Consider the following 12,954-nt stretch of genomic DNA (forward strand, 5'->3'; position numbering starts at 1 on the left):
CTGCATAAGGCAGGATGAAACCCAAGTTTTGTGACAACCCTGGCTTCTCTCTGTGTTAATAAATGACTTGTTTGGTGAGGGACCATGGAAGGAGCCATGGATTTGAATCTCAGCTTTGTTGTGCTTAGCACATGGCCTGGCATAGGAGGATGCACTCGGTGGATCTTAGTTATTATCACCACAGCCACAATCACTGGAAGAACTTAGGCAAATTGTCCTCTGGGTTTAAAATGATAGCCTCATAATTTTTTTTTATCTTGCAAAAATTATAGGAAAGAGTAGGTAAAAAGCAAACAGCATATTGGTCACTACATGGTAGAATTAAAGAAAGTATAGCTGTTGTGGCAGTTACGGCTCCTATTGAGGCTGGAAAGATATCTACTGTTGCCAAGCCATCAGTACCACGCATCATGACAATAGATTATAGCAGTTACTTCTCTTAGGCACTGATATTTTCTAAACAGATAAAACATTATATCAACTGCTGTTCTGATCACTTGGAACTGACATCATCATATATTTGCATTGTAGGCACAATCATAAAAATCCCTTAATTTATACACTGATAGCATCTTTTATTTTCCTTGATTCATTTAGAAGTTTTCTCTGCCAACAATTAGTCATGATTTCATCAAATACAACAACTACCTAAAGAAATATTGACATTCTGCAGAACTTTGTCTTTCTTGCATTTTCATACTTATTATGGGGGAAATTAAGATCAGATCAGAGTCATAGCCTATAGCATGGGGGGATATATGATTTAAAAACAGCACAGGATATTTGATGTTGTTGCTAGATAATTTTGAATTATAGACACTTGCCAAACATTGCAGAATGCTTTGAGCTGAAGGATTCTTGCTCCAAAGATTTCTTCATTTTATGATTGCCAGAGTCATCAAGAATAAATTTTGGATTGTGCTAAAGGGAAAAAACAGACACTATCTGGCAATGGTTTCTTGTGTTTGACAGAAAATTTCACGCGTTTAATTGATTCATATCTTTGGAAAAAGGGGAAGTGAATGATAGACAAAAATTAACAATAAAGAACTAGATATTGTTGCATGAGACATTTGCTTTGTTGACTATTTGCAAATTGCATTCTAGTACTGTATTCTCATTTGTTAAAAGATATTGGGAAAGGCTCCAGTCCCCAAGTTTTGTAAAGATTTTCATGCTGTGGCATGATATCCTAATTGTAGTCATTCCCCCCTTCATTCTTTCAAAAGTAAAAGAATCTCCCAAGTTCTAGTTGGGCTCACGTACTCCACTTTCTAAACTTCCTTAAGTTATGTGATTAAATTCTGAGCAGGAGGATATGAGCTGCAACCCCTTGTTATGCACTTTATTTTTATTTGTTCTAATTAGTTATACATGACAGCAGAATGCATTTTGACTCATTGTATACAAATAGAGCAGAGATTTTCATTTCTCTGGTTGTACTCAGAGTCAGCCAATTCGTGCAATCACATACATACATAGGGTAATAATGTCCATCTCATCCCACTGTCTTTCCCCCCATATCCTTTCCCCTCCCTTCACTTCCCTCTGCCAAATCCAAAGTTCCTCCCATTCTTCACTTGCTCCCTACATCCACTTATCAGAGAAAACATTTGGCCTTTGGATTTTTGAGATTGGCTTACTTCGTTTAGCATGATATTCTCCAGCTCCATCCATTTACTAGCAAGTTCCATAATGTCTTTCTTCTTTAAGGCTGAATAGTATTTTGTTGTGTATTTATACCACAGCTTCTTTAGCTATTCATCTATTGAAGGGTATCTAGGTTTGTTCCACAGTTTAGCTATTGTGAATTGAGCTGCTATAAACATTAATGTGGCTGTGTCACTGAAGTAGCTGATTTTAAGTCCTTTGAGTATAGACCAAGGAGGGGGATGGCTGGGTCAAATTGGTGGTTCCATTCCAAGTTTTCTAAGGAATCTCCATACTGCTTTCCAGAGTGGATGCACCAATTTGCAGTCCCACCAGCAATGAATGCCTTTTCCACCACATCTTTGCCAACACTTATTGTTGCTTACATTCTTGATAATTGCCATTCTGACTGCAGTGAGATGAAATCTTAGAGTAGTTTTGATTTGCATTTCTCTATGCACTTTAAAAAGAAGCTGTTTGTTTGAGGAAGTGGAATGAAGAGGAGGTGCTATGGATGAGAGCAACATTCTGGGGAAGAAGGAGGCAACAAGTATACTTGGAAATGTGAATTTGGCTCTATATAAATTCGACCAAAAGAAAGTAAGGAAAAGACCAAGAACATTGTCATGGTCATCCTCCTCATGCATCCTGCATCCTGGAGGATCTCATTGAGCAGAGTCAGGTTCCTGCCTTGCCCACAACCTCTGTGCCTGTTTACTAAAGGGAAATGTGCTTCAGGATAATTTGAGGCACTCTATTTTGGAGTAGCTCTATTTCAGCAAATTTGGCTATGCCCTAATTAACAGAAATGTTCTAAATTATCCGCATTTGTAATTTTCCCATGGGTTGGACACACAATATGTTAAAAGGGAAGAGAAAAATAACTTTTCTACTATTCTTTCCCAAAGGAGTAGATAGAGTTTAACTTCACATTTCAGGCTCTTTTAGTGTGTTATAGTACATATTCTCAGCATGAGTACCTGATTTCATTTTATTTATTTATTTGTCAGTTTATTTATTTATTTATTTATTTATTTAGTGTTAAATGGAATTAAAATGTCTGCTGCAGCTATTATAACCTAGTACAAAAGCAGTAAAACTGTTGTAAGCATTAAGCAAAGTGGTCATTATTGACTTCTCTTTCTAGCTAAGTAGGGAGACAGGAAAATAACTCTATGGAAAAATAACATTTGTATGGTGAACTTAATATGTCACAGAAAATGGTATAGAGGGCAATGTAAACTGTGATGATGGGAATAAGAGGTAGCTTGTATTGGGTATGATGATCAATGGCAGCTAATTATGTCCTTCTTGAAAGAAATGCATCCTCTTATATTTATCAAATCCCCAAGTTGCACCAGAAGCAGAAAAACACTGTACCTCATGCTGCCTAGCTGGAGGAAATGGGGAAGCTGTGGGGATCCCTAGAAAATCCCCTCTGACATATTTAGTTTGTGGCATATGGGCATTCACTCAAACTCCAGAATGAGGCTTACCTTTATACACATGGAAGGAGTTTTGCCTCTGTCACCCGGGGGAGAGCTGAGGGAGAGGAAGCAGGTATGAAACACAGCCCAGACTTCTGTTGTAGTCCAAGTTCAGACCAGTTTTGGTCTCACTGCTACCCTGGGTACATCTGGAATGATAAATAATGCAGTGACTAATTCAGAAAGTAGAAGCGGTAAGTGTCCCTGTGTCTGCTACTGGGCTTTGCATCAAAACAGCACTTACTTTCTTTGCTTTTAGAGAAGCTTAGGAGCATTTTGAATTTTTCTTCTCTCCAGGTAACTTTTCATTGTCTCATCATAGTTCTTTACATAAATGCATTGCTGGAAATTTTAGTGGCAGAGAGTTCCTGTGATCTACATCCATCCATGGTCCCCCCAGAAATATCAGAGAACATGACTTGTAACATGAAGTTTATGAGTGCAGAAATGACCCAAATTCCTTTCTTTTTGGCATGGAGGCCCTTCCTATCTGGCTCTAAGCTGCCTTATTTTCAGCCTATCCCTTCTATGCCAAATGATGGAAGCCCTGGAGGCATCAGACTAGATTGCTCAGGGTAGGTTAGATGAGTCCACACAACATCACTCATCATTCCTATGGGTTCTTAGTAGGTAGAATGATCCCATACATTCATCACCAGGCTTACTTACATCTTTACACCCAGGAGAGAGGCCGGCACTAGTTGATGGGATCCAGAGGACAATCCTGTGATCCTGGGATGATTCTCCAAGAGGAAGGTGGTTAGGAGTAAGGGGCCATGCTGTCTGCCCACTCCCAGCCTCAGCCCCAGGGTGCCAGACAAGCTTCAGAGGGGAGACCACAGTCCTGGGGCTCCAGCCCTTATAGCCACTGCCTTCTTGACTAAGGTTGTTAACGAGCATGCTAATTAGTGGCATTTTCCTTGGTGGTTTTTGTGATGTGGGAATTTGTCCACCAAGAGATGACCCCAAACCGCAAATTCATTTAAAATAGTCAGTCCTACTGCAGATAGAAATAACTCCTTGTCTGTGTTGATCCTAGCTAGTGACCAGTGACCAGGAGGTGAAATCTTGGGAATAGAGGCCTGGACCTCTGACTCAGCAGAAACCACTGTCTTGACATTTTTAGCCTCTTCTTTGGTCTTGCCCTACTAGGGAGACTGTTCTTCCTACAGGCCAAAATTTAACAAAATAGTCATAACAGATCTGAGGTGCACCAGCCCACTCCCTTCCCCATAAATTTATCTTATTTCTTTCAACCCTTCTCAGGTTCAGGATCCATGGCAAATTTCTCTAAGGAATCCTCAAATTTATTTACAACTTGAGACACAAATGGTTGGGAAAAAAATCCTAGAAGAGGAGACAAAGATAGGACCACAATAAATCAATAGTTCTCAACCATGACTTGAGCCCTAGGGGATATTTGATGTCTGTAGACATCTTTTAATCTTCTTTGTTTACAAAGACAACAATCACATTGGACTAGGGCTCATGTAGATGACATTCTTTTAACATAATGATTTTTTTAAACAATGTAGCTTAATGTAGATTAGAACTCAATCTATGTATTTGGGGGGAGCATTATTCAGCTCACAGTTATATAACTTGATAACCAGAGGTAGAAAGATAAGAAGTAACACAGAAAGGCATTTTAAGCCTGTTAGACTTTGAAAAATAATAACTAAAAGAAAGTAATACATTTAGGGGATTTATCATGCAACACTGTAACTATAGTTAATAACAATGGATGGCCTATTTTAAAATTGCTGAAAGAGTGGACTTAAATGTTCTCACTACAAAGTATAAGTATGTGAAGTGATGAAGGTGATGAATATGCTAATTAGCTTGACTTAATCATTCCATGTTGCAAACATATCAAAACATCCCTTTTTACCCCATAAATATATATGCTGATTATTTGTTGATTAAAAATAAAATTAACCAAGTAAGGAAAATGAGCCCAACACAAATTATATTATATCTGAGTCTTAAAGTAGAAAAGGTTCTTAATCTGAGGAGGGAAGGTATTTAGGAAGCTGTCAGTGACAGAGGTAGGATTACTTCCTATCCCAATTCATTTATTCCGTAGGGATTTATGGAGCTCCTGTGATACAGTTGGGTTGTGCTAGACTCCTGGATAACTAAGAAAAGATTCTTTCCTTTTAGAAGCTCACAGTCACATCTGTGAGGTTTGTGTGTGAGTGTAATGGGAAGGGTTTGGGAAGGACAGGCAGAATATTCCCTCTCAGGAAGATAATGGACAATGCTTCAGTATTTGCATGGACCAGGTGATGAGAAGCCTGGTAGGCAAGGGAACTAGTTCTGTTCAGGGTTGAAGTGGAGTTGAAATTCAGGTAGGATACACTGGTGGACTGGCAGGTCACAGCTGGTACACTCATCTGATTGCCAGACCGGCTGGTAAATATTATAAATACTGTCCCCAGGGAGTTGGAAAAGATGAAGAGGAGGGAAGATTGTGAGCTGGATCTTGGTGGATCAATGGGAGGTTTGGATGGGGAGGGAAAGCAAGAGAGGGGAACATGTAGAATACTTATTTTAAGTGAACAAATCTTAGCAACGGTATAGAGAGTCAATTCGCAAGTGTGAATATCTGGTTGTCGCGTTCTTTGCGACAAAAACACTCAAGGTCACTCTGGGGGAACTGGGCTACACAAAATAACCATACAAGAGACAGAGAGACCTTTTTCTTTGGGGTCCTGTAAAAGCTCCTCTGACCTTAGGGGTCCACAGAAAGAGAGCAAGCAAGTAACCTTTTTATTGAGGAGAAGCATTCAAATGAGGCAGGGGGTCAGGGTTGAGTCTGGCTTCCTGATGTCTGCTGTCAGCAGGTTGACTGACATCTAGGAAGGCCACACCCAAAGGCAGAGCAAGAGAAGGGGACACACAATGGGTGTTTCCATGGAACATTCTATCCCAAACAGGGCAAAGGGGTAATATCACAAAGGAACAGGTGAGCTCAATCCATGGGGCAATATGCCTACATCTGAAGATGCATCCTCAAACTTCTAGGACCAGGGCAATGTCCATGTCACTATGAGATGTAGTGACAGTCAAAGCCTCTCCGGCTCAGGGAAGGAGAATGCGAATCATTCAGAGTGGCTCCCCACATCTGGTTATAGAATCTTGCTTGTCTGAGTGGAGGAAGATTATGAGGAAATTAAATGTCTCTGAGTACCTACGTCCCCAAGCAGGGGGAACTGGGAGGCTAAGGAGGAGATGAAAGGATTTGCCAAAGAAGCCAGGACCAGAGGAAAACTGGCGATTTCAGATCCTTGACTTACAGCCATTGGGCCCTACAGGACATAGGGCTTTGATTTATGCAGTTGCATTAGGAGACATTGATGCCTGATAGAAACAGGCAGAGCCCATCTCCCAGAGAACTGGTTGTGATTCATGGAGGTTTGGTTTCCAATGATTCAGTGAACAAGCCAAATTCAAAGGATGGAGAGAACCCAGGGCTGAAGTACTTAGGGGAAGCTTCCCAAAGGAGTTGGATGAGAGCAGGGCCGAGGGGATGGGGGAGATTGGATGGCAGGAGGACGTTAGCTGAATCGGTAGGGTTTAGTCAAGGGATCCCTATTCTTGGATCTTGTTTGGGTGCTGCACTCTTTCTCCTGATGAGGCCCCTGATGGAGATATATGCTCAGGGTTAAACCACAAACGGGAAATTAAAAATAACAAATCATAAGATATATCCAGTGCTTACTATGTCCCAGTACTCTCCTAAGCACTTTATGAACACACCATTTACTTGTCTTCGACAAATAAGGAGGTGCATGGTAGGAAGGCACTATAATCTTCCTTACTTTACAGATCAGAAACTGACGGGGAGGGATGCTAAGTAATTTTTGCCTAAAGTCATAGTAAGTCGGTGATGGAACTACTTCACAATTTACTTTCATCCTATTCTCAATTAATTTCCTAGAATTCAACTATTGAGGAAAAAGAGAAGGAGAGAAAGAGAAAAAAAATGAATTACATTAATGGAAATAGCATGGCATCTCTTGCCTTTTGGTCGAATGAGATGGGTCCTGGGCAATCAAGCCCGAAACACTTAAAGCTTGCTAGAAAAGCCAAGAAAATATTTTACATATTAAAAATGAACTTTAAAAAATTAAAGTATAATTTACATATAGAAAAGTAGACCAATCACAGGTGCTCAGCTTGATAAATTTTGACAGAGCAAGCACACCTGTGTAACCACAGCCCAGCACAAGAATTAGAAATGATCAGAACCCCAGTCCCCAGGCTCCCCTCCTCCCTCTTGTAAATGACTTTCATCTTTTTCCAAGTCACCCACAGAGAAAGGAAACTCTTTGCTCAGGAGGCTTGTCACCCTGGAGGAATAAATAGATGAATTAATTAAAGATCATGGAGAACTCTGACCAGCAAAGCATTGGGAGAGGGCCACAAGACTGCAACACAGCCTTTTGTTCCCAGCAGTATTCTAGAGGCAGCTTAAGCAATTGTAAAGGGTAATGTTGACTCTTTATGACTTTTGCTTTCCTGTTAATCTAGGTTTTTAAACCTAACTTCCTGCCCATGCTCCTGAGAGGGTTCTCTGGTCAGGGGTTGCAGTGAACCCCACAGCCTAAGTGAGGCTGCTCCCTCCTCCTACCCACCTATCTCTAGGCACCTGGTGTTCATGGAAGGGAACAAAGAGAGAGATGAGTGGGCCTGTCTAGAAAGGGTAGTGCTACTCAGTTTACCTTTTCTGCCTCTAGGGTGACAGATGTGTAAAGCCTATAGAGAGACAGTGGAGAATAGATTCAGCTACCCTTAGGAGGCAACTCCCTGGTGCTGCAGAACACACCCAAATGTGCCCCTGGTACAGGATGGATATGACCCAACCAGATTAGCAACCCTTCCTCTTGAGGCTGGCTTAGATGGGGCTTGGGTCCCCATTGAAGAGAGGGCTGTGAGCAAAGTCACAGGGAATTGCCATGTGAGTTGAAGGATCTAAAGGGCTGGGTGGGTTCCTCTGAACCTGGAAGAGCATGTGGGAGCTGCATTTACACTGAGAAGTGGGAGAGATGAAGCAGGGAAAGGTGCCCTGGCTCCATTTTTGAAGGCCTTGAAATATGGGGAAGCAGATTTTAGCTGTAGCTTATAGGTTACTGGAAATCTGCTGTTGGATTTTGCGCAGATTCTCCAATGTGGTTGTGTTTTATGAGAATTGTAGAGGAGGTGGGCAGCGGGGACAGGAGGACTATAGGGGCTTGAATGCAGCAGAGGGGACAGGAGACCTTGGAGCCCTGGTGGTGCTGGTGAGGACATGGGCATGGGGGCTGGCAGGAGAAGGGAGCCTTTCCGCTGTTCTCCCTTTTGGATCTCAGTGAGTGGAGAGTTGAGCTGATTAAACTGCTGTTTCTGACACCACCCACCATTGGTTAGTATAGAGCTGTCACTTGTTTTATTTATTCATTTACTTATTTACTCATTCCTTATATGTAACCATTCTAAAGTTTGTGCCTTTTGTTTGTATTTTGGCTGAATGTTTTGTTTGTATTTTGTTTGTAAATGTTCTTACAAAATGTTGTTTTCATGTCTTCATGTAATTTTGAAACCTTTTTTATAAGTTTTTTTTTTAAAGTTTGAACAGTACAAAAGGAGATGGAAGAGTATAATAAGCTCCCTGTGCCCATTATTTAGCATGACTACTATTGGCCCATGGTCCATGCTGTCCCATTTACAGCTATCCTCTCCCATCCTCCCACACATTGGGTCATTTCATCCATAAACAAGTCAGTGTGAATCTCTGCAACAAAACATAACCACAGGGTCCTTATCAATAGTTTAAAAAGAACAGTATTTCCTTAATGTCATTGTGTAGGCAGTACTCAAATTTCCAACCCGCTCAGAAATGCTATTTCTTTCTACAGTTTATTTATATAAATCACAAGAAATAGACCATGATCAAAACCCTAGTCCCAAGATCCATACATAGTGACTAGTTGATATTTCTTTAAGTTTCTTTTAATCCAAAGGTTTCCCGCTGAATCTATTCTTGTTTTTCCTTGATGAGGAGCCCAGGCGATGTCCTGTAGAATTACCACAGTGTAGATTTGTCTGATTGCATCTCTTCTGTCCTCTGGAGTCCTTTGAGTGCATAGGTGAATCCATGGATCTGAAGGTAGTGTTCAGTTTTTGTGACAAGACCGTTTCATGGTTTGTTTTGTGTTCCTGCATCAGGTTACACCTAATATCTAATTGTCTCTTTCTTGTGTGTGAATCTTAGCAGCAATTAAAATTTAAAGTATAGGATCATTAATGTATTAGTTATCTATTGCTGTTTAACTCTATGGCTTACACTTAGTGTTTTACAATTAAACACATTAATTATTTTCCAATGTCTGTGAGTCAAAAATCCAGACCTGAGTTAGCTGAGTCCCTTGCTTCCAGTTCCCTCAGAAGTTTACAAACAAGGCATTGGCCAGGACTGGGGATCTGAGGCTTGACTGAGGAAGGATCCATTTCCAAGTTAGGTAAATATTGGCAGGGCGGGGTTCTTTGGGGGTTGTCTGATGGAAGGCCTTGGTTCCTATGGCTGTTGGTCAGAGGCCACCCTTAGTTGATTGCCACCTGAGCTTCTTTGTAGAGCAGTTTACTTATATCAAAGTCAGAGAGGCAGTCAATAGAGCAAGTGTTGGCAAAATGGAGGATTCAGTAGTGTACTTTATTCTCCTACCCAACATTTTGTTTTGCAGACAGAAACTGAACTGAAGCCATTCCCCACTGGTAATATTGTGAGTATAATACTCTAGCCTATGGGCCCTCAGGAGGGGTCTAGGATGGGGGAAGGAGGTTATGGGGAAACATGCAAAGGAGAAAGAGAGATAAGAGGGGGCTGAAGACTGAATCAGATGAAAACTGAGGGCTGGGCACCATCCATATTTAGGAGCTAGCAAAGGAGATGAAAATGTAAAGCAGAAAAGATCTGTCTGCTATCATCTCATGGAGACTGTGTATCTTTTAAATACTTTACAAGCAGCTATTTTAGTCTTCACCACAACTCTTACCAAATAGGGATTGTCATTTGTCTTTGTCTTTATAGATGTGGGTACACAGACTCAGTTTTTAAGCAATTTCCTCAATTTCAAGTGTTGGGCTGCAATTTGTATCCAGTTCTGTTGATGCCAGCAATTTTTCCCTGCACAGGCACAAATAAGCGTGCACGTGCATGCGTGTGTGCGCGCACACACACACACACACACACACATGCAATAGTTTCAAGGACAGAGTGGTTAAAAGAGCCGACTGCTGAAGAGAGGTCAAGGAGAGTGGGGAGAGGAAGTGGTTTCAGAAACTGTGTCTTAAGTGGAAAAAGTCCTTCACCGGTTGCTTTAGGTTGCTGAATAGGGTTGCTGGAGGCCATATCTACTGATCTGGGGAGCCTCTAAGACAAGTAGAAATACCGAAATCAGTTGAGACCAAGGCAAGAGGAAATACATGGTTGGATCTTGAAGCCTTAAATTAGATTGTAGTTTCAAACAGAATTTTGCTGTCTTAATCATAAAGTTAAGGAAACCATAAAAGACCAGACTGACATTGGCTTTTGCCCAAGTCCAGACAACGATCTGGAGAATATTCAAATGCTATTGATGCTAGAGGCGCTAGAAAGGAGACTGTAGAAGACCATTAAAACCATGTTCTTGTGTCAACAGAAGGTGAAGGGGGAGGGAAGAGCATTTGTAATTGTCTAACTTGCAAGCCCACTGAAAAATTAATGTTCTGGGTAGCAAGGGGCAATGGATGATCAGTGAGCTTTTGCACCTGCAATCTAGTCTTTGAAAAAAAAAAGCATTTCAATTTGGGCATCTTAAATAGCAGATATTTTTTTCTCAAACAGCATTTTAATGAGCAGAACATAAATAAATTTATTGCTTCCAAAAAATACAGAGACTGTAATTCAAGGGGCAGAGTGCCAGGCAAGTTCCTTTGGGTTTTTAAAAACCCAATATTTCATGACCAATGCAAGACCAAGGCAGGGTTTGCAGGACGGGCTTTTTATTGAAGCCAGGTGTGAGCTGTCTCCTCTTCCTGACTGGGAGGCTGTTTGGGTCCTCAGGAGTATTTCCTGTGGTGGCTGTGCATTGCTGGCCCAAGTCCCAGGTGCCACCAGAATCTTCCCAAGGACTCCCACAATCTTGTTGCTTTTTCTCCCTCTCTCCCCCTCCTTTTTCCCTTTATTTATTTATTTATTTATTTATTTATTTATTTATGTACCAGGGATTTAACCCAGGGGTGCTTAATCACTGAGCCACATCGCCAGCCCTTTTTATTTTTTATTTTGAGACAGGGTCTTACTAACTTGGTGAGGGCCTTGCTAAGTTGCTGAGGCTGGCCTTGAACTTAAAGAAAAGTGAAAAATCCTGACAACAGGGCAGAGAATTGCATTTGGAGATCTGCTCTCTAAACCTGCTCTTTTGAAATGGTTGAAAGGTTGGAATTTGGAGCTTCTTGATTTAAAAAAAAAACAGCTTTATTAAAATATCATTGTCATGTAGAAGTTGTATATATTAAAGGAATATAACTTGATGCTTTTTTTAAGATGGACACAATATCCTTACTTTATTTATGTATTTTTATGTGGTGGCTGAGGATTGAACCCAGTGCCTCATGTGTGAGGCAAGCGCTCTACTGCTGACCTATAACCACAGCCCCAACTTGATGTTTTGATAGATGCACACATTGTGAGATGTTCATCGCATTCCAGCTAATTAGCATATCAGTCACTAGTGCTAGTTGCCATGTACCCATTTACCAGCACCACCTCACTGCTCCTTACCTTAGACCCTAGCAATCACCATCTTCTACGAGTTTGACGATTTCAGCTTCCACATATAAGTGAGATCATTCAGAGTTTCTCTTTCTGTGTCTATTTCGCTTAACCTACTTTTAGCTCCATCCATGTTGTTGTTAATGGTAGGATTTCCTTCGTTTTAAAGACTGAATAAGGGACCTCTTCATATTTGAAGAAGCCTTGTCTAATTTAATGGTCTGATCAATACCCTGGGGGCACCTGGGAAAATCTCTGGGTAGACAGGATCAATTTTTTGAGATTTGATTTAATGTCATACTCATTAAGTCAATGAGACCAAAGCTCCCCAGTGACCTCCATACTGTCAAATCCAGCATGTGCTTCTTGATTTTTACTTTACTTGACCTCTGGGATTATCTGATGTTGGTAACACATTCCCTCCAATCAATGACTTATATGACAGAATTCTCCCTTGATCTTATCTGTATTCCCACTTCTTATTGAATCCTTTTCTTTCTTTTTTTTAAAAAAAATTTTATTTATTTTAATTAGGTATATATGACAGCAGAATTCATTTTGATTAATTATGCACAATTGCAGCACAACTTTTCATTTCTCTGGTTGTGCATGATGTAGCATTGCACCATATGTGTAGTCATACATATACCTAGGGTAATAATGTCCATCTCATTCCACCATCTTTCCTGCCCCAAGGCCCCCTGCCCTCCCCACCCTTTCCTTGACCCAATCAAATTCTTCCATTTTCCCCATACCTGCCTCCCTCTCCTGATCCACTTATCAGAGAGAACATTCAGCCTTTGGTTTTTTGGGATTGGCTTACTTCACTTAGCATGATATTCTCCAGCTCCATTCATTTATCTGCAGAGACTGCAAATGCTGTAATTTTATTCTCTTTTAATTTATTTCTCTATTAATTTCTATTTCTCTATTAACTTATTTCTCTTTTAATGCTGAGTAATACCTTAGTTTCTTTATCCATTCATCTATTAAAAAGCATCTAGAACTACTCTAAGTTTT

Source organism: Callospermophilus lateralis, chromosome 12 (assembly GCF_048772815.1).
Source record: "Callospermophilus lateralis isolate mCalLat2 chromosome 12, mCalLat2.hap1, whole genome shotgun sequence".
Lineage (NCBI taxonomy): Eukaryota > Metazoa > Chordata > Mammalia > Rodentia > Sciuridae > Callospermophilus > Callospermophilus lateralis.